The following is a 27,876-nucleotide window of genomic DNA, read 5'->3' on the forward strand; positions in this document are numbered from 1 at the left end:
GGGGGGGTCTCTGCCTTCAGTGTTGTTCGCCACTCACCAAAGGGGGAAAACCCATCTGTAAGGCCACGACACAATTCGGACCTACGAAAATGGAAGAGTATGGGGCAGTGTTTTTTCCAGACTTTTTTCTCCGGGGGGGCACTTGAAATTTTCGGGGGGGGGGGGCGGTAGACTTTCTTCGGGGAGGCGGACACTGTTAAAAGTATATATTTTCTATATAAATTATATAAATTTCATTTCGTTCGGGGGGGGGGGGGGGGCGGTAAAAAAATTTCGGGGGGCTTTCCCCCCCCCCCTCCCCCCGAAGAGATGCCTGGAAGAAACTCTGGTATGGGGGCCTAGAGAAATTATTTCATGCTCATCCAATCATTTAGTAGATCTATCCGGGTTATATTAATTTTATACGATGTGAATTTACCAGCGTTTGAACAAAGTAGGACTAAAGATTTTTTTTTAAAATCTGAACTTAGCGCTACATTCGATTTATCGATTCATCACTTCCCTAGGCCTGTTAAAAACTTCAGTTAGCTTTAGTCATTTAGTGGTTTATTTATTTATTTTTTGGTGAGAATGTTGTATAATAACAATCGGTCAAAGAAAAAGATTAGTATAATTTAGTAGTCTATGTCATTGTAAAGTATAATGAAGTATAATGTGATAGATAACAAACAATTGATATCAGTGTGAATCTATACCTGTTCAATGCTCGTTAGGTATAGTTGTCGTGGCCGAGTGGTTAAGGCGATAGACTAGAAATCTATTGGGATCTTCCCGCGCAGGTTCGAATCCTGCCGACAACGTTCTTTTTAGTTAATATAAATAGATAATTGAATTTATTAAGCCTTGCGGATTACATTACAATATACAAGTTTATTTCTAATATAATTGTGCAAATCATTTTCGTTTAATCTATACCTAATTTCATTTTGTTAATCAAATTAGTTTTATGTCGCTTTCCTTTGCAATCTCAAGATATCATATAATACAAGTGATAATCTTTCACTATTTGTATGTCTTTTACTTAAGGGAATTTGAGGGAATTTAGGCATAGATTATTAAGAAAAAACATACGTTAACAAGAGTCCAAGCCTAGAAAAGATAGAGTAGGTCTATACCGACATTTTTATAAGACAAACATTTCAACATACAGATAACTCCATTAAGACAATAACAATTCACTAACTTAATATCAGAATAACTGTGAATTCATGTTACATTGATTGCTTTAGTTCAGTGTTTCGTTCAACGAGAGAATTAAAATGAAATGTGAAACCTTTTATAACTCTTTATTAAATATTGATTGTCTTCGGCTATAAAAAAAAATACAAGCTCGATAATATTATCAAGCCGACTGAGTGAAAAATGCTTTTCGGATGTTATTGTTTCTTTTGACATTTAGAATACGGACCGAACTGTCGAAACAGGAAGTGCACATAGAGACTACCTGCATTGCATATTCTTGTTTCATATATGAATTTTTATTGGCCCTTAAAAACATTTGATGCATTTTGAACTACGTGATTGTATTGAATATTTCTTTTGTATAAAACTGAATTTTAAAAAAAAACTGGGGAAAATATAATTTTAAATGACCACACTGTCGTTTTGATGGTACTGGATACTTCCATTTTCACATTCACATGTTGAAAGAATGGGTTACACGCCACAGTTTGTCAATCACATGTGGCGTCACTCAGGGTGTCACCCCCCCCCCCCCCAATTGCTTGTGACCAGAGTTTCTTCCAGGCATCTCTACTGCTCCCCCTCCAGAACGGAATGGAATTTATTTAGGAAATATATACTTTTAACAGTGTTCCGCCCCCCCCCCCCCCCCCGAGAAAAATTTAAGTGACCCCCCCCCCCTACCCGGAGAAAACACTGCTTGTGACGATACTGGTCATACGACATAACCACCAAGTAACACCCTACCGGCCGTGGTATCATATTCCTTTCTCGAACCTTCCATTTCAGTTCCATAAGAGACTATTGCCAAGCCGGATATTATATTTAAAAGAAAACATGCTTATGTAAGCCAGTTAAATCAACCTTTACATCTCATCGATAAAAGAACATTAAAATATTCATGTAATTACATTCAGTATTAAATGCTCCATGTGCATCATTCCCTCTAAGGGGAAAAGGCTAGTGTACAACTTGTATTTTGTGTGCGTGGTGTTCTAAAAGTCTTATACAAGGATATCCGTATTTTACAAAATGACTGCGCGGCAGGTTCAAAACTACTGCGCGGCCCGCACAACCGCGCACATTAGAGGGAACACTCTCCATGTGTTTTGCAATGTGTGGCTATTCCTCAACCTCTTGTTCTGATTGTAGCACTGTATCAAAATCAGAAAAAAGCTTGTATGACCTAAGTCAAAGTATTGATTTTAGAGTGAATTCTCTGTCTTGATTTTAATTAAATTGCTGCACACGACATTATAAATTAAACTTTAAAAAAATTTAATAGACCATTAAATATTGAGAGCAACTTTGATCTTTGAAGAAAAAAAAAATCCTGTTTCCCTTTTAAGCCCGATACTATTGTATGCTGTGTCGATGATCGGTAAACGACAAGGGTTGATTTATACGCATAATGATATCAGCTATAATCTAGCGTCTTAAATTGCTGTTTGATTTTATGAATGAGATTAATGAGTAACCAATGCTTCTGTAGGCCAACTTAATGAACCCCACGCTTGATTAGCGTTTTAAGTGGGCGGGACGGAGTTGAACGACGTCATTATCGGCTACTTTAAGGGGCGGCATTCTAAGCTTGTTGAGTTCTATATGTCGGGGTGAAGTTAGGAGGTGTTGTGGGCAGAGGCGTAGCGAAGGGGGGGGGGGAGGGGGGTACATATGTCCCTGGGCGCCAACCTTAGGGGGGCGCCAAAATGAGTTGGAAAAACAAATTAAAATATTATTTTAGCTGCATTTTTTGCTTTATAAATATAAAAAAATATATGAGTGGGGTGTGCAAATCGAAAGTTTGAGGGGGCTGAAACTCGATAGTTCGAGGGGTGGGGGGTGCAAATCGAAAATTGAAAGGTTGATCCCGAGAGGGGCGCCAAATTAAATAGAAAAAACAACACATTTTATATCCACTCACACATGACATATTTTTTTTATTAACTTTGGTTTCTACATAAATATCCGCTAGTTTTATGGGGTCATCCATTTATGACGCCCCCCACCCCTCCCCTCTGTCAAACATCGTCACAAAAAGCCAGACCCCCCCTAAAATGACGATACACCTCAGCCTACACCCCCCCCCCACCCCCAAATTGCATTTGAATTTTTCTTATAATAGGGTATTTTTCCGAAATCTTGTCTGAACTCTGTCAACATAGAGTATTTTAATCAATTCCTTTTACAACTTATTAAAAAAACAGTTTTCTAGAACGCGAAATAACGGCTAAAATTCGGTTTCTAATATTGCTTTTTTATAATGCAAAAGTGTGACGTCACACCACCTGAAACCCCCCCCCCCCTCATCTCAAGCCCCCACAAAATTACGGACCCCCCTCCTGCCTACGCGTGTGACGTCATTTATGGCCGACCCCATTGCAACTTGTAAACATCCAATGCTGTTGATGCGGGTCGATATCACCCTAACTAGAACTTCCGATATATTAATAGGATAGCTATGATAGGATAATTATTGACTTCATAAATAGACCTTATATTGACGTTATCGACAAGGTCGTTTTTGCTTCAACATTTGTTTTTTTTTTCAATCGGGAAATACGGCTACCCTATTCCCAACATTACCCCGAGCAAAATTATTTCTATCTAATAAAAATCGACCTCCGTTATCGATAATTGGTCATCGGCCAATCGTTGCTACTGTCCGTGTCCCAGTGTAAGCCTCATCTTTCTAGAATTTTCCCAAGCTGTCAAGCGGGTCTTTTCCATCCCCGGCAGCGGTTCCATGAATACGTCTGGCAGATCTGATGGGATTATGATTAGCGCCTGACGACTCTCTACCAATCAGCTTATTGATTTGCTGATCGATTGATCGATAAATCGAAGGGTGAAGAAAAAAAAAAACGTTCAAGCGAATCGTGATGTTTTGAATATAGGTTTAGTGTACCGAAAAAAAGGGGTCGATGCAACAGTACTGATGACTCACGGAGTAGTTTGTTTACTTGTTTATGCGCGTTGCTGCGGAGCTGACGTCCTAGAGGGATTTTTTAAAAATGTTTTTATTTTTTTTTTCTTTAAATTTCAAAGCTTTTTTTTTAAAAGTATTTAAGTATTGGACTTAAATAGTGTATTGAATTCAGACATTTTTAAACTTTAGTTTTAAAAGAATAATATAGAATTTCTCATTAATAAATCAACGAAGTTTACTCTGTGTGTTAGTGGTTTGCCATTCAAACGTTCGCCCTAAGAAAGAAACATAAACTAAGTGCTTCTCGAACTTTCCGAGACCTCTTTAATTAGTTGTAGGGAGACTCGCTGCAGCGTAGGCCGAAGTTTTGTGTGTGATAATATTGGGTATTCGTAATGTCGTAATATTGTAACAAAAAAAAAACCAAAGGAAAAAGACCAAAAGGTTGTCTTAGGTTGAGATGGCGTGCAGTGTTTCTTCCAGACTTTTTTCTCCGGGGGGGCACTTGAAATCTTCGGGGGGGCGGTAAACTTTCTTCGGGGGGGCGGACACTGTTAAAAGTATATATTTTCTATATAAATTATATAAATTTCATTTCGTTCGGGGGGGCGGTAAAAAATTTTCGGGGGGGCTTCGCCCCCCCGAAGAGATGCCTGGAAGAAACTCTGATGGCGTGATGACTTATAGACAGGCGAGGCAGATTCGTGTCCATACGTGAAAATAATTCTCATATTTAAAAAAAAATATTAAGGAAAAAAGCTTTTATTATATTCATAAATTACAAACAAAAAAAGTTAAAATGTACTAAAAAGTAAAAAAAAATTAAATTAGCTTGCCTACAAGAATACTTTTTATTTGCCTACAAAATACTCAATTTAATAAATTTTGTCCAGATTCATTAAAAATTGTTCTTTCTCTTTCCGCGTGTCTTCATGGTGTAACCTTACTAAAGCTATGACTCAAAAAAAAAAAAAAGCCTGTGCGCTCAATGATGAAAATTGAACATAGGTCTTATGCTGTTATAGAAAGTACACCTATCAATGAACTCCCTATGAAAGGGAATATATTCTCAATTTTTGCCTACTGTTATTAAATAAAGATTATAAAATAAAAATAAAAAATAAGTGAGCGGCCATGGGTTTTTTTCTGCTTGATTGGAAGTGTGTTGAATTAACACTCCAAGAATTATGGAGTTACACATATATTTAATGAACGTTATAAAAGCATTTAATAATTAAACCGGGAGTGATCTCCCCTAAACTTTCTCGAATATTCTTATATAACACTAAGCGGGATGGCAACTTGGGATATAGACAATATTTTTAATCCATTTTAATTACTTAAACTTTTAAAAATATAATAGAATCTCGTAGAAAAAAGAATTCCGCACCAAGTAAACGGCAAACAATATGTGTATAATAGTGCGCAATATTAGTGCTTTATAAATTCATATGCGTTTTTGAGAAATTGGAAATAGCGTAAAGTACTACTTAGAGAATAGGCTCTTTTTGTGAAATTTCGTTTATCTATTTGAAACAGTACTCAAGTTATAGGCTTTTAAAAACCTAATAGTAGAATAAGTTCCACTTCCGGGAACCAGAAATCGCTGAAAAGTTGAAACAAAACTACAAATTTGATATAATACTGATATATGAATTTCGTTAAGCTAGCTGTAACGGTACTCAATTTATCGTTTTCACAGGTATACACACAAACATACATACTCACACAGAGACATACGGACAAAATTACAAAACTATATTGTTCCGACTCAGGAAGGTGTAAAACGTCGAGATTTATCAAAATCTCGATTGCGATTTTTTTGCACGATTACAATACTTCCTCTATACTTCATATACGAGAAAGTAAAAAACCGAACAAGTCGGAAAGGAACCTGGTGTGGAAGCAGACCAAAGCCTCCGTAGACAGGCAGTAGAACAACTGCGATAGGTGAATGTTGTTGGAACTATAGATACTTCTTGCATGCAAACTCAGTGTAACATAGAGCTATATTTTGTTTTTAAATGATCATAGGTATCCAAAATATAGCTTGGCATAGAACACCCCCCCCCCCCACACACACACACACACACTCTCACCCACGTTCTATGTAAATAAATATTAAGTAAACGGTTCACAACATTAATGAATTATCAGACTTGTACATTTTAATTGTCCTGGTCAACCTTTAAAATAATTCATTATCCAACAAGTTATGTGATTATAATCATAAAAGGGAACATCAAACACTTCGAGCGCCTCAACACACATAAAAGCAGAGAAATTTTTAAAAGACTATGAATTCACCGCGTATAATTTTATAATCTTTGAACTGGCTCAAAGGTTTTACTATCAAACAGCGCTCCACCGATTTACCTTAGGACAAACGATGCAACGATGATTTAAATTAAACAAGTCTCCTTTCATTCAAGTAAGGTGGGTTGTTGTTTTTTTTTTTAACGGCCGATGTTGACACGAAATAAAAAGCGCTGTTTCAATACGAAACCCGTAGCCTAACCTTTATTTCATCAGATGAATTGGTCCGTTCTTCTTCTTGTGACATACGGAAATTCTCGGAATGAAAAGGAATTACGTAAGCTATAAAGAAAGGCAGAAACAAAGACTGTCGTAGACTGTAGTCTTTTCTTGAGGGAAAACAATAACTGCTACTTACACTAGAAGCTTTAGAATGTCGAGTTCGATAAATAGGAAAAATAAAACAGTGTCTGGTTCTGTTTTTGAAAGACTTTGATCACAAAATCAATAGCACGGTACGTGTAAATTTACATTTCTTGTTTTTTCTGGGCGTAAATTTTATTAGCATTTTTCTTTGAAGTCGATCATTGGAGCTTTGTATAAGGGTGATGAAAAGAAGGAAGAAATCTTCCTTTTCTGAGCCTTATGTTATGCAGTGTAAAGTTTCTGTCACAAAGTAAACTAGGAGGCCTTATGTGTGGGGTGTTTACTTCTAGCTGACGTACAGCATTTTTTAAAACACGTTCTTGTAATCAAATGTTTATACCAACACGTCAGACATTTGTTAAAACAGAAAGAAAATTGTCAACACTTACTACGTTAGGGGCGGGGAAGAAAGGTGGGCTTGTGCTACGTAGGCGGTATCGGGTGGGGAGGGGGGGGACGTCAATAATTGATTAGAAGAAATTGTGTTGTCAGCCAAATCTCCAGCCGATGAATGGATTGTGTGGTCATTACTATGACCAGCCAATAATGGGTTATGTTGTCAGCAAAATCTCCAGTCGATAAATGGAGTATGGTCAGACAAATATCCAGTCGATGAATGGATTGTTTGATCAGCCTTATGTCCAATCAATTAATGGATTGTGTTGTCAGCCAAATGTCCAGTTGATGAATGGATTGTGTGGTCAGCAATATGACCAGCCCTTAATGGGTTATGTTGCCAGTCAAATGTCCAGTCGATGATTGGATTGTGTGGTCAGCCAAATGTCCAGTCGATGAATGGATTGTGTGGTCAGCCATGTGGTCAGCCAAATGTCCAGTCGATGAATGGATTGTGTGGTCAGCCATGTGGTCAGCCAAATGTCCAGTCGATGAATGGATTGTGTGGTCAGCCAAATGTCCAGTCGATGAATGGATTATGTGGTCAGCCAAATGTCCAGTTGATGAATAGATTGTGTGGTCAGCTAAATGTCGAGTCGATGAATAGATTGTGTGGTCAGCCAAATGTCCAGTCGATGAATGGATTATGTGGTCAGCCAAATGTCCAGTTGATGAATAGATTGTGTGGTCAGCTAAATGTCGAGTCGATGAATAGATTGTGTGGTCAGCCAAATGTCCAGTCGATGAGTGGATTGTATTGGCAGCCAAATGTCGAGTCGATGAATAAATTGTGTGGTCAGCTAAATCTCCAACCGAGTATAAATGGTAATTTTCAGAATTATTCTTTCTTAAAAAGGATTCATACTCAAAACAATGGGAGTTTGGTGGTTTATTCGATATATACATATCTTGATGACATTCTATACAATACAGAAAACACAAACAATAGATTGAAGGTGTTCAATACAACATAAACAATAGATTGGGGGCGCTCTATGCAACACGAACAATAGATTGGATTGAGGACAGAATGTAGACTTCATAAGGAACTAAGCCTTTTTTCGAAATGAGGCCCTATATATCCAGACATGATATATCAGTGCCAAATAGTTACATTCTTTAAAAAGATGTTTGCCAACAAGAAATATTAAATTTAGAATTGTAGTAGACCGAGAACTTCACCTCCATCACTGTTTGGAGAAAAAACGAAACGAAAATTATAAATAAATGCTAAACAAGTTAATAAAAAGTCTAGTGACAGTTTAAGCGCAATTTCCTTATGTTATCTAAAAATAGATAGTGATCAAGTTTGTTTTTAAAAAATGTGAAAAAATGATTAGGCCTAGCGAAACAAAACCTTGTAATTGTAACTCCCTATCACTCTCATATAAATTATAAATAAATTAATAGGGTACAAAAATAACGTTTGAATTAATAAGTAAACAAGTTAATTTTGCGCTAAAAAAAAAAGACAACTATATTAACCTATATCAACGGAAATAGTTTTATTTTAACGAGTAGGCCTACACGATTCTCAGTTTAGACAAGTAGTAAATATCATCCTAGGCCTATACGATGCTCAGTTTAAAAAAGTAGTAAATATTTTTTGTGACCGAACGAAAGGATATTTTTGAAAACTTTCTTCGGTAAAATTGTTCTAAATTATGGCAGGAATCGATTGGTAAATGTTTCGAGTCGCTAAGTGGTCTGGTTGCCGAGATATGGGCCAAAAACTGCATTTTTTCGAGTTTTTTTGGCTTTTCCGGGAAATTCAGGAAGGAATTCCGGGAATTTTTTTGGCCCACAATCATCCTCGGAACTTGCTTAACATATTTGCTTTGGAACTAGTCCTCGATATTGCTTCGTTGAGGAGGAGATACGACTTGAAGCTGCGGACACACATCCATCCATCCATCCATCACCAGAAATGACGAGTTAATAATCGCAATTGTCCAGTATGGAAATTGCGCTAAAAAACTACTAGATTCTGTTGAGGGGCCCCCAAGAAAGCGGGGGCTCTGAGCGAAATCTTAATTGGCTTATACGTAAATCCAGCATTAATTGTAGATGCACTGAACAACACACTTAATTGATTTGATGCTATCCCATAGGACACACGGGATTTTCACCACAGCGTATGTTTGTCTATCACAACAGGACATAATGGCTTTCAAGTTAACAACGTCATTAACAACAAATGAATATTTAATTAAATATTAACTTGAACAAGTCTGTTAATTAAAAGTCATAAAACCCATTACATGGGTTTGCAAGTGTGTACTATTTCGTCCCACAACAGTATGCGTGTTGCGTGAAGTTTATTTGGAGTTCTTGAAAACCTCTTTCCTGAAACACTTGTATAACTAGAGATTACCTTAATAATAATTAATAAATGTTTAAAAATTATTTTGTATTAACATTAGGCAAAATAAAAATCTTCCATAAGACGGTGCAATATTTATTTTATTTCTTTATTTTTGTTTAAACTTGGTGCAACAGTTGATTTTTTATTGTTTTATTTTGTTTTATTCTATCTCCATTTTATCGAAACAATAAAAATGAAATAATCTTTATATTGACCTCGCAGCTCACGTGCTCATCAGTGCGCAGGCGCTCAGGCCGAACCCACTTCCGCTGCATGGCCTTCCCCGGCATCACGTGGTTATTGGAGATGCCCAATCGTCTTTCTCGCTTCCGAGTGACGTGTTATCGCGCCTGTGATCTGTCTGCAACAAAAGCCAGCAGCCTCGGTTTGATGTCATGTTTTTTATTTTTAAAACTTCTCATTGGTGAGGAAAAAAAACGCAAACAAAGGAAACAAATAATATCTTTGTAAGGACAATGTTGGAACTCCTTTAAAATAAAAATAAAAAATAAATAACTAACGCTGAAGAAGAAGAGAAACAAGTTTATTTTTACATTTTATTGTAAGACAGGGACGCAGAAAAATTACGCAACTACAGTTGTTGCTACAACTTGTAAACGAGGAGTGCCGTTGAGAAAATATTTCCTGGGAGTTACACCATTTCCTGGTATCGGAATGCAATAGTTGCCTGTATTAAAAAAGTAAGTATTTTTAAGATAATATTTGTATTGTCTTCAAACGAGAGGAGAGAAATTGTGTTTTTTTTAATTAACTAATGAATTATTTTTTTGTTTGTAGCTGTTGTAGTGTTGATTTTTACTTTCTCGTATAGAGAAAGTCTTGTAATCGTGCAAAAAAAATTCGAGATTTTAACAAATCTCGACGTTTTACACCTCACTGATACGGAAAAACATAATTTTGCAATCTTGTCCGTATGTCTGTGTGTCTGTTTGTCTGTCTGTCTGTGTGTAAACACGATAACTTAAGTACCGTTACAGCTAGGTTGATGAAATTTCAGCGATTTCCGATAACCGGAAGTGGTACTTTTTCTACTTTGAATTTTTCAAAAGCATATAACTTAAGTACTATTTCAGATAGATAAATGAAATTTCACACGTAGTAAAAGATCTAATTCTCTACCTTCTGTCAAATTTTGAGTAATTTCCGTTGACCGGAAGTAGTAATTTACGCTATTTCCGATTTCTCAAAAAACGCATGTAAATTTATAAAGTACTAATAATATTGCGCACTATTATGCACATTTTGTTTTGGCGTTCGCTTGGTGCGCAATTCTTTTTTCTATGAGATTCTATTCTATTTTTAAAAGTTTAAGTAATTAAAAATCATGTCTATATTTCAAGTTTTATAAGAACTAGCTGCAATCCGTGCTCCGCCACGGTAAATCTTTTTTAAATGTACCAACTTGGGAACAGAAGAAAACTAAACACAACACAAACGAACGCAAAAAAAAAACACAAACGAAAAAACAAACACAACACTCATAACATAAACACAATTTAAATGCAATCATAAAGGCATATTGCTCACAGTCTAGCCCGTGGCGCCAAATCGCGCCCATTCCGAGCGCCGGCAGACGCGTCTGACACAGTGCATGACTACAAAACAGAGGCGTAGCAACCCTTTCCATGGCCCGGGGACAAACTTTCGATTTGACCCTCCCTCAAACTTACGTTTTGCACCCCCTCCCCTCAAAATTTCAATTTCCACTCCACCACTTTAAACTTTTGATTTGCACCCCCCCACCCCCTCAGTGACACCATGATTTTTAGACTTTTTAGTGCTTTACATGTTAAAATCCTGTTCTGAATTATTGATATATTATGGCTATTTTCTAAAGTATTACACATCTTACTCGTCCTCGGCGTGCCTTGTACAACAAATAGCCTATTCGTGTTTACATTCCTACCAATGTGTTATACGTACGCTTACTACTGTATTTGCCGTACCAAATCGACCAAATTGTTCGGGTTATACGTTGGGTAAGCGTTAAAGCTAAAAAGATTATACACTAACAGAGTTTTTTTCATGCATCTTTCCAGGGCTGCTGTGTCCCCCCCCCCCCCCCCACTTCCCTCCTAACGAAATAAAGAAAACTATTTTATACAGAATATATATATATATATATATATATATATATATATATATATATATATATATATATATATATATATATATATATATATATATGTATAGATATATATATACTTTAACCGGTGTTCGCCCCCCAACCCTGAAAATTTAAATGCCACCCTTGCAATTTCAAGTTCCGCCCCCATCCCCCACACCGGAGAAAAACTATATGAAAGAAACACTGGAGACCAAGCGATATAGAAAATATTGTTACAGAATTTAATCAGCAGAAATACAAAAAAAAAATATAACATTGACGCCAATTGAACATTGTCGATTATTTCTTTTTTCTCAACTGACTTTTTTTTTTCTCCAACAGACTGGTTTCAAACAACTCTATTCTTTTTTTTTCTTTTTTTTTAAAATCCAAATCAGCACGTATATTGGAAATCAGCGATCAATGTAATGCTTTTAAGGTGGCCAGATCAATTAGAAATCTCAGAAGACTTCAGCTTGATTGAAGAATGTTCAATGAGAACTGCATCCAAAAACTAGTAGGTTTTATAACAATATTCTTTAAAATAATAATTATCAATAGATATTATGGCAAATGATTTTTACCAATGGATTTTCCAACTGATATAAAAGAAACTACCTAATAACTACCTAATAAGCGCTAATAGACCCATGTAATCGTATCTTTTAGAGCCATAATGTTTTTGTGTTGTTAAGTTGATGGATTATTAATGTGTAGTCTATGTATTATCCGAACATTTTCATTTGTTAACATAATTTTCTTGTCCGTGTTACTAACGGCTTTTTGACTGAACACTACAAGGGTTCTAATGAAATATACGAAAGTCGGATATTATGTTAAAACGAGAAAAATGGCCCGTTGAGGAAGGATACAACGGGCGCTAGGCTGATAGTGCTGTCTCTTTTCTCTAAACTAAAACCAACCCACCCCCCACACACCACCCCCCACCCCCACCCCCCCTCCACCCCCATCCCCCCCCACCCCCACACCCCACCCCACGCCCACCCCACCCCCACCCCCCAAAAAAACATGTCTACCGTCCCATTCATCGAAATATAATTATATACTTTTTCCAGTGTCCGCCCCCTCCCCGAAAATTCTACCCCCGCCCCCGAAAATTTCAAGTACCCCCACCCCTCTCCGGGGAGGAAAAAGTCTGAAAGAAACACTGGTGTCGCGCTTAGCCACTACCCGAAGAATTGCATTAAAGAAATTGCAAGAAAACCACTTTTTAGATTAGACACATTAATTAGGCGGTAATTTTATTATAGAGTATCGATGAAGAAATTTCTTTTGAGTTAGGGGGGGGGGGGGCTCAAGCGTTCTTACGCGGGGGTGGGGCTTCGCCCCTACCCGAAGAACTGTATGAAAGAAACTCTTCACGCAAACCACTTAGATTAGACAAAATTGCCTTTTTATTCAATGTTTACTCGAGAATCAATGACGTCATATTACTGTGTGCACTCTCCGGCTTGAGATTATTTTCTACTCTATGCTAAATGTGGCGACGTCATACTTCGTTTTTCGAATTACTATGCAGGTTTTTAATTTGCTTGTGTTTTCTCTAGAGCGTTCTTGTCAGACAGATAGATACATAGATAGATACATAGACAGACAGCGAAAATATTATTATAGACGAGAAAAATGGCCCGTTGAGGAAGGATACACCGGGCGCTAGGATGATAGTGCTGTCTCTTTTCTCTAAACTAAAACCAACCCACCCCCCACACACACCACCCCCCACCCCCACCCCTCCCACCCCCACCCACCCCACACACCACCCCCCAACCCCACCCACCCCCCCCACCCCCAAAAAAACATGTCTACCGTCCCATTCAACGAAATATAATTATATACTTTTTCCAGTGTCCGCCCCCTCCCCGAAAATTCTACCCCCGCCCCCGAAAATTTCAAGTACCCCCACCCCTCTCCAGGGAGGAAAAAGTCTGAAAGAAACACTGGTGTCGCGCTTAGCCACTACCCGAAGAATTGCATTAAAGAAATTGCAAGAAAACCGATTTTTAGATTAGACACATTAATTAGGCGGTAATTTTATTATAGAGTATCGATGAAGAAATTTCTTTTGAGTTGGGGAGGGGGGGGGGGCTCAGACGTTCTTACGCGTGGGGTGGGGCTTCGCCCCTACCCGAAGAATTGTATGCAAGAAACTCTTCACGCAAACCATTTAGATTAGACAACATTTCCTTTTTATTCAATGTTTACGCGATAATCAATGACGTCATTATATTACTGTGTGCACTTTCCGCCTTGAGATTATTTTCAACTCCATGCTAAATGTGTTGACGTCATACTTCGTCTTTCGTTTCACTGTGAGAGTTTTTAATTTCCTTGTGTTTTATCTAGAGCGTTCTTGTCAGACAGAGCGTTCTTGTCAGACAGAGCGTTCTTGTCAGATAGACAGACAGACAGCGAAACTATTATTATAGACGAGAAAAATGGCCCGTTGAGGAAGGGTACAACGGGCGCTAGGCTGATAGTGCTGTCTCTTTTCTCTAAACTAAAACCAACCCAACCCCCACACACCACACCCACCCCACCCCCCCACCCCCACACACCACCCCCCACCACACACCACCCCCACCCCCACCCCTCACCCCCACACACCACCCCCTCCACACACCGCCCCCCCACCCCCACCCCACCCCCCCAAAAAAAACACGTCTACCGTCCCATTCAACGAAATATAATTATATACTTTTTCCAGTGTCCGCCCCTCCCAGAAAATTCTACCCCCGCCCCCGAAAATTTCAAGTACCCCCACCCCTCTCCGGGGAGGAAAAAGTCTGAAAGAAACACTGAAACCAACCCACCCCCCCCCCCACACACCACCCCCACCCCCCCACCCCCCCCCCCCACACACACACACCCCCACCCCTCCACCCCCCCCCCCCCCCCCCCAAAAAAAAACATGTCTACCGTCCCATTGCAAGAAAACCACTTTTTAGATTAGACACATTAATTAGGCGGTAATTTTATTATAGAGTATCGATGAGGAAATTTCTTTTGAGTTGGGGAGGGGGGGGGGGGGCCAGACGTTCTTACGCGGGGGGTGGGGCTTCGCCCCTACCCGAAGAATTGTATGCAAGAAACTCTTCACGCAAACCATTTAGATTAGACAAAATTTCCTTTTTATTCAATGTTTACGCGATAATCAATGACGTCATTATATTACTGTGTGCACTTTCCGCCTTGAGATTATTTTCAACTCTATGCTAAATGTGTCGACGTCATACTTCGTTTTTCGAAATACTATGCATGTTTTTAATTTGCTTGTGTTTTCTCTAGAGCGTTCTTGTCAGACAGAGCGTTCTTGTCAGACAGAGCGTTCTTGTCAGACAGACAGCGAAACTATTATTATAGATTTAAAAAAACCACAGTTTTATTTGTTTGTTTGTCTGTCTGTCCATGAGCTTTAGCAAATCTTGTTACTCAATTTTGACGTAATATCGTAATCTTCTATGTATCGCCGTTCTATCTCCTCATTTTCGAAACTTTTTTCTCCACTCAGATTTGTCCATTGTTTTCTTATACTGTTGCGGGAGCTACCTTGTTATACCATTTATCGCCTATGTAGGTATAAATGTTTAATATGTTTGATCTTACCTGGTTTACCTGTAAGCCGCTGAGCTTCTTGTAAATCAATCAAACGGAAATTATCATCCCCTGATCCGAGCTTAAGCTAACAGTACAATAGTCATTGACTTGAGTAACTTTATTGTTTTTCTTTGACCTTTCTTAACAAGTTGTCGTGGCCGAGTGATTAAGGCGATAGACTAGAAATCTATTGGGATATTCACGCGCAGGTTCGAATCCTGCCGACAACGATATAATTTTGTTTAAAAATATTCCGACGATATTTCATATAACATTTACTGTCCCTTTTCTGTTGTCAATTATTAATTACGAGTTGACCCGCGCCTTACGCATACCCCGCTATGTAGTTGTTTTATTTTCCAATTTTCAGTAATACATAAGTTGTGAATTCGACATTACCCTCTCTTGACACCCCCCCTCACCCCCCCCCCCCCCTCACCTCCACCCCCTCCGTGAAAGTAGCCGTCTGTGACGACAGATTACAGACGACAATGAAAAGATCAAGCAGAACTGGTGAGGTGGGGGTGGTAGCGATATGCCTAGAGAGCGGGGTATGAACCGCTAAGCCCTTGCGTGGTGGTGTCTCATATGGTTCCCACGTAGAGAATTATATATATATATATATATATATATATATATATATATATATATATATATATATATATATATATATATATATATATATATATATATATATACGAGCCGACCCGCGGCATATCATACGCCGCTATTTAGTTGTTGTTTTTTCTACTTTTCAGTTATTCATATTTTGTGAATTCGACACTACCAACGCTGCCACTGAAAATATTTCTTTAAAACACTATAAGTAGCTTGTTAAGGACGATAACCCCCCCCCCCCCCCCTTCACCCCCCCCCTTCCGTTAAAGTAAACTCCACTTAGTTGACCCCCCCCCCTTACGTTTAAAATCGTTTCAAACTAAATTATCTGCCCCTAATAGTCGTCACTAAACCTTGCTCTGTTTGTAAACATTTAGAGTGAACCACAGCTCACCAGAACATGAAGGGGTGGGGCTGGTAGGGAGCGCGTTTACAGATTGTTTTCTAGCGTCTCCCAGAAGAGAATTATATATATAGATAGATAACACAAAAACACATCAACTAGACCATATACCATAACATTTCCTGAGGTATGGGAGGAGGGCGGCCCTGCCCCCGAAGAGATGCCTGGAAGAAACTCTTTAGAGTCGTAACGTTTTTTTATAGTGATTGGACTACTATTGGTTTCAATGTAATCAAAGCACTAAGCGACCTTCTGCCATTTGTTAACATTCTTTCCTTCCCCGTTCATTGGAGGGGTAAACTATTTAACTACATCTAAATATAGCAGGGTATCTTTTTTATGAAGGATCTTAAAACACGAAACGCTATAAATAAAGTAATATGTGTCATCGGTTTGAAATTTACTGACTACTAATATGCATCTTACAAGTAGTTGTCGTGGCCGAGTGGTTAAGGCGATAGACTAGAAATCTATTGGGATATTCCCGCGCAGGTTCGAATCCTGCCGACAACGTTTTTATTTGAAATAACAATCTTCAAATATTTTTTTTCTTCTGAAAAGCACAAAATCAGAATGTCTGGGGTATGTGAAAAAATGTTGAAACCACTTTTTACCAAACTCAAATGCCGCTAAATTTTAATATAGATCTAATAGTAAAAGTTTTTGTTTCTTATAAAAGTTCATAAAGTCATAAAATACATTCGATATTATAAAGCAAATTAATATTGTATTACCAAGAAGTAAATAAACTAAGCATTTTGTCACATCCAAGAAACGGTATTTTATTGCTACAACTTTTTCTTATTAAATTTAAAAAAATAATATTACAGATGACGATAATTACAGCTCTATTTGCATTTCCTTGATAAAAGTAAGCATTACCGGTGTTAGTTTTCTGGCCAATTTGTTTTACGTGTTTACTAGAATAACTTATTTATGTGGGCATTAAAATTAAGTCACTGTTACATAATCAGGGTGAGATTTTAAACATAATTTTTATAAAAGAAATTTTGTTAAGTTGTATATCATTGTTATAAGATTTTAAAGGTTTAATGGATTAATAAAATGTTAATTTAAAATGCGGTAACCGTATACAACTTTAAACAAACATGTGAACTAAAAAGATTTAAAAACAGAAACTCTTTAAAAAAAAAAAGAAAACGTTGTCGGCAGGATTCAAACCTGCGCGGGAAGATCCCAATAGATTTCAAGTCTATCGCCTTAACCACTCGGCCACGACAACAACTGATGTTATGTTAATTGGGATTGATGTTTTCAGTGCTTTCTATATTGTTATCTTTGTTTAAAATATAAATTTGCATTTCATTTTACAATAGGCCCAGAAGCAAGATTAATTATGCAGGTAGATCAGGTGAAATCAAACATAGTAGAATTAAATGCCTACATGGACGAAATAGTTGTTTGTAATGACAAAGGCAAATCTTAATGGAAAAGGACAACGATTGAGATAGACAGACGTAGTTTATGGACGACTTTTATGCTATTCAGTGAGAAAGCAAAATCAGTGTATTTGAATTGTGTTAAATCTCATTTAAAATTGTTACTAACAGAAAAGTAGAGACACATTTGAACAGACAAGCATATGAACTAAAAAAAGATTTAAAAACAAAGAATCTCTTTTGGAAAAGTAATCGTCAGGATTCGAACCTGTGACAACTTGTTAACGAGCGATAAAAAACAAGAACATTGCTGAATTTATTGCCTGCTGTACAGCTAGCTTTGTCTCGAATTAGAGACAAAAGCTTTGATTAATTTGTAAAAAAAAAAAAGGCTTATTTAATTACTCAGGTAAAAATCAGCTGAGTTCAAATATAGTGAAAAAATTTGGCCTACATAGACGAGATTGTTTGCAGGCAATGACTGGTATTAAAAAGTAGCTAGCACAACAGAATGAGAAAGGAGAGGACATATTCACAGTGGATCAAAAATTTTGGAAAAGGCGGAGATAGATAATAAATGCCAGACATCGAGAATTACGACATCGCGTCAAAACTGAGTTTCAAGATTTGCCACAAGTCTACGGAGAGACAGACAAAAAAAAACGAACAGCTATTGGGAAAAATTCAAAGTTTACAAAATTTTCAGACGCTCTTTTTACATCAAAACTAAAATCGTTGTCGGCAGGATTCGAACCTGCGCGGGAAGATCCCAATAGATTTCTAGTCTATCGCCTTAACCACTCGGCCACGACAACTGAATATATTTCAAAGTAAAACAAGACAGTTTCTGAAGTTGCTGATTTCTGTATTGTTATCTTATTTCCCGATCAGAAACAGGGTTTTAATTGTCAAGTTCCGTCTGATTGATTTTTACAACTGACCCAGAGGCTTGGTTTAGTTTACAGTTAAACCAGGTGAAATCTAACATAGTAGAAATATAGGCAGTAGCGTAGCTACCGTAAAGCTAGCGTAAGCAAGGCATAGGGACCCAAGCAAAATAGGGGCCCTTTTTCGAAAGTTTGAAGTTTGAGGGGGGGTGCAAATCGAAAGTTTGTCCCCGGTGGCCGGGAAGGGTTGCTACGCCTCTGAGGGGCCCACTAACACTTTTTGCATAGGGGCCCAAAAATCTTAGCTACGCCACTGAATATAGGCCTACATGGACGAATTAATACATTGACTATTTTAATGTTTTTGAAAAATAAAAACAATCGGAAAAAGTTTGTTCTTAGAAAAAGATAGGCTTGGTATATTTTAAAAGAGATATTACAATATTTCAAAAGATAGTGATCTTCATTTTTAGAATTTTATCTTTTTAAAGGATAATTTAACTTAATCAAACATACAAAAACGACTTACTTAACAACCCTGTCTTGTGCCAAGATTTTTGCACACTATTCAAACTAACTTGTCCTTTGCCATAAACTTACAAAAGAAGCCAATTTCTATACCTTGTTGACTTTTGAGTTTGAGGAGCTGTTTTCTGCATCAGAATACAAGAAAATAATGTAAAATCAATAGCAGGGTATCGATATTATTGTTGGTATTGTTTAAAGTGCCACGGTAAATTCTCTTAACGTTCCTGAAGGTACTTGTTATTTTAATCTCTAAGGTATATTTTTAATCCTAGTTGTGTCAAAGATCCTATATGTAGCCTAGATATTTGTTTTGGCACCTTTGATTTGTAATGTTATTATTATATTCACTCGTTTTTTTTTAAAAATAAAACCTGTCCAAATGTAAACTAATTTGTTGTTGCATTCTATTGAAATTTAGATATTCTTGCGTTGTCATTGGAAAAGAATTAATATGGAAACAAAATCGCTGCATAAGCATTGTTCTCAAAACTGGGTTACAAAATGTGCCAAAAAAAATAATGATCAGAGAAAACGAATGTTATAATTTTGCTGCCCGGAGCCTTTTCAATTTTGATGCTGCTTATAATTGTTTTATACACAACATGTTGCTTTACGTATGTAGTTGTCGTGGCCGAGTGGTTAAGGCGATAGACTAGAAATCTATTGGGATTTTCCCGCGCAGGTTCGAATCCTGCCGACAACGATTTTGCTAATTTTTTACAAAATAATATAATTCTAATATGAATTATTGACCCATTTATGGACCTTTCAAATTCAAATAATTTAAAATTAGTTAGCAGTCGAGGGCGTACAACAAAGTGCATGAAGGTAGCGCACCCTATATTGTTTTGATGGGGACGCACACAGTGTTTCTCTCAGGCATTTCTTCTGGATAGCCCCCCTCCCAACACACACACCTCGATCGAAATAGAAAAAAATATAAATTATATAGTAAATATTATGTACTTATACCAGCGTCCGCCCCCAATCCCTGAAACTTTACTTAAGTCCACCTAAATCGATAATTTTAAAAAATCTAAAAATCTAATCTTATCACTGTGTAGAAAGCAATCAAACGGAAATTGACAGTTTTAAACCCTGTGTCTGATCTGAGACTAAGATAATATAGCAAGCATTAACTTCAGAAATTTTCTTGTTTTTCCTCATAGCTGTGGTAGAGTTGTCGTGGCCGAGTGGTTAAGGCGATAGACTAGAAATCTATTGGGATCTTCCCGCGCAGGTTCGAATCCTGCCGACAACGATTAATCATTTTGATGTAAAAGAAGCGTCTTCAATTTTTGCAAACTTTAATTTTTCTCAGTATAGCTGTTGGTTTATATTTTGTCTTTCTGTCTGCGGATTTGTGGCAAATCTTGTAATTCAATTTTGTCACGATGTCGTAATCTCGATGTCAGGCATTTATTATCTATCTCCGACTTTTTCAAATGTTTGCTCCACTGCGATTTGTCCTCTCCGTTCTCATTCTGTTGTGCTAGCTACTTTTTTATACCATTTATTGCCTGCAAAAAATCTCGTCTATGTAGGCCTAATTTTTTTCACAGGTTGAACTCAGCTGGTTTTTACCTGTGTAATAAAATTAGCCCCGGGGCCTATTTTACAAATTAATAAAAACTTTTGTCTCTAACTGGAGACAAAGCTAACTGTATAGCAGGCATTGAATTCAGTATTTTTCTTGTTTTTCTTCATATATCATCAACAAGTTGTCGTGGCCGAGTGGTTAAGGCGATAGACTAGAAATCTATTGGGATCTTCCCGCGCAGGTTCGAATCCTGCCGACAACGATATAATTTTGTTATTAAATATTCCACAATTTAACAACTGACTCCCTTTTTTGTTTTCAAATCTAAGTAATAACATTAAACCACAATTAGCGATTTTTTTTTTTAAATTTTGAATTTATCTCTTTAAGTTACAGTGACTCACTTTAATATTCACATACATTTGCTTTTTGATTGGACACACTAAGAATCTAAGAAAATATAAATACATCGGAAATATTAAATTTATAAAAAAAAAAACAATATACACAATTTAGAACTAATTGCTATCGACTACTACAAATCAATATTATTATAATAACTTAAATGCTTCAGACTTTGACCACTGGCTATTATAAATTAAAAAGTGTGACGACTTTAGCATTTTAAAAAAGTACGAGCTGACCCGCGACGTAGCATTCGCCGCTATCTAGTAGTTTTATTTTCTACTTATTAACAGTTCACAATTTGTGAATTCGACACTACCCCAACCCCTTGCCTCAACCCCCAACCCCACCCCACCCTCACCTCGCCCAGTGAAAGCAGCCTTTTACAGACGACAATGCAAAATATCAAGCAGAACTTATTATCTCCCCTTAGTTTCAATGCGTTAAAAAACTAAATTATCTGCCCCTAATAGACGTCACTTATTCGAACCGGCTCTACTGTTGTAAACATTCGGGGTGAACCACAGCTCACCTGACAGGTGGTGATGAAGGTGGAAGTGATATGCCTAGAAAGCGGAGTAGGCATGGCTAAGCTTCGTGGCGTCTCGCATGGTCCCCATGAAGAGAATAATATATACAAATTGTTGGAAACAGATATTTAAATATTCGTTATTTCGTGTTTTGTAAAGCTGTGTGTGTTTTTTTTTTAAATATAATGTTGGCCGAACACAGAACATATTTTAATATGAATTCGATGTTTAAAAAAAAACCCAAATTTTTTAAGGGTGTTGTAAGCTGATAATATGCGACATTATTTGGCTTTTGAGTCGAGGGGGTGGGTATAAATCCATTTATGGGTAACTCTCCATCCATCTCTAACCTATTTTTCTCTACCGTAGTCTATTGGACTTTTCACGTTTTTGTAGGTACTTTTTCAACAATCGTTGCATGCAACTGAATCGTTCAGGTAGGCCTATATTTCTTCTGATTTAATCAGATCTAAAGTCTCGAGTTCAAACGCACTGGCAGATAAATCTCGATCCCCTTCAACACTAATAATTAAGAACGAAGAAGAAGAATCAGATCTACATGTATAATAAACTAAGCATCTGGGCTTATTATAAAAATTAATCAACGGAAATGGACAATTAAAACCCTGTTTCTGATCGTGGAATAAGATAACAATACAGCAAGCAGTGATTTCATAAATTGTCGTGTTTATCTGTGAGATATATACAGTTGTCGTGGCCGAGTGGTTAAGGCGATAGACTAGAAATCTATTGGGATCTTCCCGCGCAGGTTCGAATCCTGACGACAACGCCTTTGTTTTAACTTTTTATCTAGTTAACAATGTTTGCCTGTCTTTAAAGTCTGTCATCTTCTCTGGGAAATAATAGATCTCAATTTTAACATACTGCTACAGCAGTGATTGTTGTATCTTCAAATCATAGCCAATGAATACACAATTTCACACATTAGAATGGGAGGTGTGTAGACATTTTTTGAGTAGGAGCCAACTATATATATAATTCTCTTCATGGATACCATAGAAAACACCAAGCTGTAAGCGCGCCTAGCAGCCCCCTCTCTTCCTCTCTAGGCATATCACTACCACCCCCACCCCCACATGGTCTGGTTGGTCTGGTGAGCTATGGTTCACGCTTAATGTTTACAATCGTAGAGCCGGGTTTTGTGACCGCTATTAAGGGCAGATAATTAAGTTTAAAGCGATTTGAAACTTAGGGGAGGTAACTAAGAGGAGGCTGCTTTCAAGTGGGGGGGGGGGTGTAGTGTAGAGGTTGGGGGAAAGGAGGGTGGGGGGGGGGGTGGAGGTTATCGCCCTTAACGACCTACTGATAGTGTTTTAAACTGGCTCTATTATTGTAAACATTCTGAGTGAACCATAGCTCACCTGAAAGGTGGGGATAAAGGTGGAAGTGATATGCCTAGAAAGCGGGGTAGGCACGGCTAAGCTTCGTGGTGTCTCGCATGGTCCCCATGAAGAGAATAATATATATTAAAATTGTTGGAAACATATTTAAATGTTCGTTATTATAATGGAAGAAACATGCCTCCTTCAATTAGTGTATTAGACAGTATAAACAATTCGTTTTTGGACCAAATTTAAAAAGAGGCGTTAGAGCTATTGACTGGCGTTACCAATAGTAGTTGTCGTGGCCGAGTGGTTAAGGCGATAGACTTGAAATCTATTGGGATTTTCCCGTGCAGGTTCGAATCCTGCCGACAACCCATTGTTTTTTGTTTTTGTTTTTTTAGTTAAAAACACAAATCTTTCGTTTAGTTTTTTTTTATCATTACCACACAACTAGACCTTCTAACGTCAAATATTACCACACAACTAGACCGTCTGACGTCACATATTACCACACAACTAGACCGTCTGACGTCACATATTACCACACAACTAGGAAAGCTCCTACACATTATTCTCTCCCCCCCCCCCCACCACCAATACATTATCCGCTGTCCACGTAGTCAGTGTTTCTTTTAGACTTTTTTTTTTCTCCCGGTAAGCACTTGAGACTTTTGTGGAAAGGGGGGGGGGGGGTGGACCCTGATAAAAGGGAAAGTAGTTCATTTGTTAACGGCCCTTCCAGTTATTACGTGTAGGTCTTTATCGTGACCATTTTAAAATATCAGATTATAAAAATTAGCACAGCTTTAATTTCTAATTAATCATACCATTGTCATTTATTAGTCTTATTAGATTTAAGATCTTATTAATCCTAATAAAAGCTGTGCCTGTAAGCAGTTGTCGTGGCCGAGTGGTTAAGGCGATAGACTAGAAATCTATTGGGATCTTCCCGCGCAGGTTCGAATCCTGCCGACAACGACTTTTCATTTTGATGTAAAAGAAGCGTCTTCAATTTTTGTAAACTTCAAAATTGATTAACAATAGCTGTTAGTTTTTTTTGTTTTTTTTTTGTCTGTCCGTCGGTGGATTTGTGGCAAATCTTGTAACTCAATTTTGACGCGATGTCGTAATCTCCGATGTATGACATTTATTTTCAAATCAAATTCATTGTCTAAATTCTTGCTCCACTGCAATGTGTCCTCTCTTTTCCTATTCTGTTGTGCTAGCTGCTTTTTCATACCGTTTATTGCCTGCAAACAATTTCATCTATGTAGGCCTAATTTTGTTTTCACTGTTTGAACTCACCTGGTTTTTACCTGTGTAATTAAATTAGCCCATGGGCCTATTTTACAAATTATTAAAATTTTTGTATCTAATTCGAGACAAAGCTAACTGAAAGCAGGCATTGAATTTAATAATTATTTTGTGTTTCTTCATATGTCCTCAACAAGTTGTCGTGGCCGAGTGGTTAAGGCGATAGACTAGAAATCTAATGGGACCTTCCCGCGCAGGTTCGAATCCTGCCGACAACGTTTTGTTTTTATTTTTAAAAAAAAACTAGTCAGGTAGAAATGTAAAGTCAGTCATAAGCCTTAAGCGTTTAAAGAAAAACAATTATTTCTATACTGTAAAGCATGTTTAATATGAAACGTTATAATTAAGGTATATAAACTAGAACTAGTCTTTAGTTAAAAAGAACAGCCCCCATCATTTGAATGTAGGCCTATTCGATTATATACCAACTTCAGTCTCCTAAAATCTATCAGTATGCTCACAACATATGTGACAAGCTGTCGGTGCCCGGGCCGTTAATCCCTGATGATAAGAATAATAAACCGGGAGTGATCTCCCCAAAACTTTCTCGAATATTCTTATATAACTTGGAATATAGACATGATTTTTAATTACTTAAACTTTAAAAATAGAATAGAATCTCACAGAAAAAAGAATTGCGCATCAAGCGAACGCCAAAACAAAATGTGCATAATAGTACGCAATATTATTAGTACTTTATAAATTTACTTGCGTTTTTCTGAGAAATAGGAAATAGCGTAAATGTGTACTTCCGGTCAACGGAAATTACTCCAAATTTGACAGAAGGTAGAGAATTAGATGTTTTACTTACATGGGAAATTTCATTTATCTATCCTAAATAGTACTCAAATTCAAAGTAGAAAAAGTACCACTTCTGGTTATCGGAAATCACTCAAAAGTTGATAGGGATCTACGATTTTGATAAAATACTTATATATGAAATTTCATCAACCTAGCTGTAACGGTACTCAAGTTATCGTGTTTACACACAGACAGACACACACACACACACAGACAGACATACAGACATGCGAACAAGATAGCAAAATTATGTTTTTCCGTATCAGTGAGGTGTAAAACGTCGAGATTTTTGTTTTGCAAGATTACAAGACTTTCTCTATACTTCGTATATACGAGAAAGTAAAAAGGAGCAGAGATATTTTTCTTGTATAAAATAATAAAATCAAGGAGAGTTGTTTTATTCTAGCAAGTTCTCGTGGCCGAGTGGTTAAGGCGATAGACTAGAAATATATTGGGATCTTCCCGCGCAGGTTCGAATCCTGCCGACAACGTTTTATTTTTATTTGGAATACGCATGAGTTTAGTTAACCGTTCTATGATTAAAATGGCAGGGCATCCTAACTGTTCTACTTACCCTCAAGTTATTTGTACTGGCACACTGCCAATGTTATTAACACAACAATCAGGTAAAATCAAGACCGAACCATCATAGAATGAATTTTCATTATTGATTGTATATAATTATACGCCTAATGAACAATGTGCAGATCTGGTTCGTTCGTAAAAGAAAATTAGTTTAAATGTAATACAATGGGTTGTTAGACCTGAATTCCGCTTAACAATTTACGTTTTCTAAGCATTCTGTATTTAAATATCTCCCTTTATCTTTATCTATCTATCTATCTATCTATCTATCTATCTATCTATCTATCTATCTATCTATCTATCTATCTATCTATCTATCTATCTATCTATCTATCTATCTATCTATCTATCTATCTATCTATCTATCTATCTATCTATCTATCTATCTATCTATCTATCTATCTATCTATCTATCTATCTATCTATCTATCTATCTATATATATATATATATATATATATATATATATATATATATATATATATATATATAATTCTCTTCTGGGAGACGCTAGAAAACAAGCTGTAAACGCGCTCCCTACCACCCCCACCCTTACATGGTCTGGTGAGCTGTGGTTCACTCTAAATGTTTATAAACAGAGCCGGGTTTAGTGACGAGTATTAGGGGCTGATAATTTAGTTTGAAACGATTTTAAACGTAAGGGGGGGGGGGGTAACTAAGTGGAGTTTACTGTAACGGAGGGGGGGAGGGGGGGGTATCGTCCTTAGCGAGCTATTTATATTGTTTTAAAGAAATATTTTCAGTGGCAGCTTTGGTACTGTCGAATTCACAAATTATGAATTACTGAAAAGTAGAAAATAAAACAACTAAATAGCGGCGTATGATATGCTGCGGGTCGGCTCGTTGTCATTAATGGAAAGAAAGAAAAAGGAAAATATTTGCTAAAAGGAAAGTATTTTAGCAAATACTCAAAGTGAGACACATTATTGATAATTCAGCATTAACCATTCACTCGTTTCTCATATAGCACTCACTGTCCTAAGCTGATAATTAAAGCATCGTAAAATGTAAAGACATTCAAACAAAAAACCCACTTAGCTAAGGATCCTCAGTACTCGAATAAATGTATTTGTACTCTAAACAAATTGACAAGAAACAATCCTCCGCTTCGAGGCTTTGGTTTATTGCGTTGTGATTGTTCTTCGATCTCAAATCAATGGAATCATAACAAAACCGGCGAAGGAACAGGTTTATCATTGATGTGGGAATTATGTACTTTTAACGTATAGGCCTAAGGGGAGGCAAACATGTTTTATCATTGATGTAAGAGTTGTGTACTTGGACAAATAGCAGGGTCGGGAAAAAAAGTATCATTGTTATGGGAATTATGTACTTTTGTCAAAGGCAGGTTAAAAAGAAGGGTATCATTAATGTGGGAATTATCTACTTTTGTCATATACAGATTCGGAAAAAAGGTATCAATGGGAATTATGTACTTTTGTCAAATATAGGTCCGGAAAAAGGTATCATTGATGAGGGAACTGTGCACTTTTGTCAAATATAGGTCCGGAAAAAGGTATCATTAATGAGGAAAGAGTTGCCTTGTAGGACTACTTCACATCCCAAATAAAGTTACAAACGGTGTTGGAGATTGCACATTATGTAGACCAAAAGGCGAATGTGTCGTTGTTTTGTTACGTTACGTAGGTAGCTTTATAAACAGGACGGCTGATTTAAACTGCATTTAGGGGACGGTGGTCGAACGGCAGGGCAATAGAGTTCGGCTCTCATGCTCGAGTCCGTAGAATGATTAAAAGGAAATGACAGGTCAAGAGTAGACTAGAGCTGACCACACTATTCCTTCTTGTACCGAGGTCATGAAAGCAAACATATACAAGCCCCTTTATCTTTTTTCGTAAGAGATGAGATTTCTTTCTTTGAATATAGGCCTATTATGTACATAGATTGTAATGAAGATCTTAATTTAGATTATTAGGTTTTGCCTTAAAACACTGTGATAAAGGAATTTCTGCAGACCTTGTTTGAAATTGTTATGTAGAATATATATATATATATATATATATATATATATATATATATATATATATATATATATATATATATATATATATATATATATATACATATATACATATATGCATATATACATATATACATATATATATATATATATATATATATATATATATATATATATATATATATATATATATATATATATATATATATATATATATATAT

At 36.9% G+C, this 27,876-nt stretch overlaps 13 non-coding genes across 13 annotated transcripts; 11 read left to right on the forward strand and 2 right to left on the reverse strand.

The window, feature by feature from the left end:
• Window positions 1-718: 718 nt before the first annotated feature.
• On the forward strand, window positions 719-800 carry Trnas-aga (transfer RNA serine (anticodon AGA)). The gene has a single exon. It is a non-coding gene; the product is annotated as a tRNA-Ser (tRNA).
• Window positions 801-15,445: 14,645 nt separating this feature from the next.
• Trnas-aga (transfer RNA serine (anticodon AGA)) lies at window positions 15,446-15,527 on the forward strand. The gene has a single exon. It is a non-coding gene; the product is annotated as a tRNA-Ser (tRNA).
• A 1,222-nt stretch (window positions 15,528-16,749) lies between these two features.
• Trnas-aga (transfer RNA serine (anticodon AGA)) lies at window positions 16,750-16,831 on the forward strand. The gene has a single exon. It is a non-coding gene; the product is annotated as a tRNA-Ser (tRNA).
• Window positions 16,832-17,479: 648 nt separating this feature from the next.
• On the reverse strand, window positions 17,480-17,561 carry Trnas-uga (transfer RNA serine (anticodon UGA)). Its single transcript has one exon. It is a non-coding gene; the product is annotated as a tRNA-Ser (tRNA).
• Window positions 17,562-18,451: 890 nt separating this feature from the next.
• Window positions 18,452-18,533, reverse strand: Trnas-aga (transfer RNA serine (anticodon AGA)). Its single transcript has one exon. It is a non-coding gene; the product is annotated as a tRNA-Ser (tRNA).
• Window positions 18,534-19,754: 1,221 nt separating this feature from the next.
• Trnas-aga (transfer RNA serine (anticodon AGA)) lies at window positions 19,755-19,836 on the forward strand. Its single transcript has one exon. It is a non-coding gene; the product is annotated as a tRNA-Ser (tRNA).
• Window positions 19,837-20,312: 476 nt separating this feature from the next.
• Trnas-aga (transfer RNA serine (anticodon AGA)) lies at window positions 20,313-20,394 on the forward strand. Its single transcript has one exon. It is a non-coding gene; the product is annotated as a tRNA-Ser (tRNA).
• Window positions 20,395-20,853: 459 nt separating this feature from the next.
• Window positions 20,854-20,935, forward strand: Trnas-aga (transfer RNA serine (anticodon AGA)). The gene has a single exon. It is a non-coding gene; the product is annotated as a tRNA-Ser (tRNA).
• Window positions 20,936-22,316: 1,381 nt separating this feature from the next.
• Window positions 22,317-22,398, forward strand: Trnas-aga (transfer RNA serine (anticodon AGA)). Its single transcript has one exon. It is a non-coding gene; the product is annotated as a tRNA-Ser (tRNA).
• An 848-nt stretch (window positions 22,399-23,246) lies between these two features.
• Trnas-uga (transfer RNA serine (anticodon UGA)) lies at window positions 23,247-23,328 on the forward strand. The gene has a single exon. It is a non-coding gene; the product is annotated as a tRNA-Ser (tRNA).
• Window positions 23,329-23,850: 522 nt separating this feature from the next.
• Trnas-aga (transfer RNA serine (anticodon AGA)) lies at window positions 23,851-23,932 on the forward strand. Its single transcript has one exon. It is a non-coding gene; the product is annotated as a tRNA-Ser (tRNA).
• A 472-nt stretch (window positions 23,933-24,404) lies between these two features.
• Trnas-aga (transfer RNA serine (anticodon AGA)) lies at window positions 24,405-24,486 on the forward strand. Its single transcript has one exon. It is a non-coding gene; the product is annotated as a tRNA-Ser (tRNA).
• A 992-nt stretch (window positions 24,487-25,478) lies between these two features.
• On the forward strand, window positions 25,479-25,560 carry Trnas-aga (transfer RNA serine (anticodon AGA)). Its single transcript has one exon. It is a non-coding gene; the product is annotated as a tRNA-Ser (tRNA).
• Window positions 25,561-27,876: the final 2,316 nt, after the last annotated feature.

Source organism: Physella acuta, unplaced genomic scaffold (genome assembly GCF_028476545.2).
Source record: "Physella acuta isolate Inbredline_101_S28 unplaced genomic scaffold, ASM2847654v3 ptg001017l, whole genome shotgun sequence".
NCBI classification, from domain to species: Eukaryota; Metazoa; Mollusca; class Gastropoda; family Physidae; genus Physella; species Physella acuta.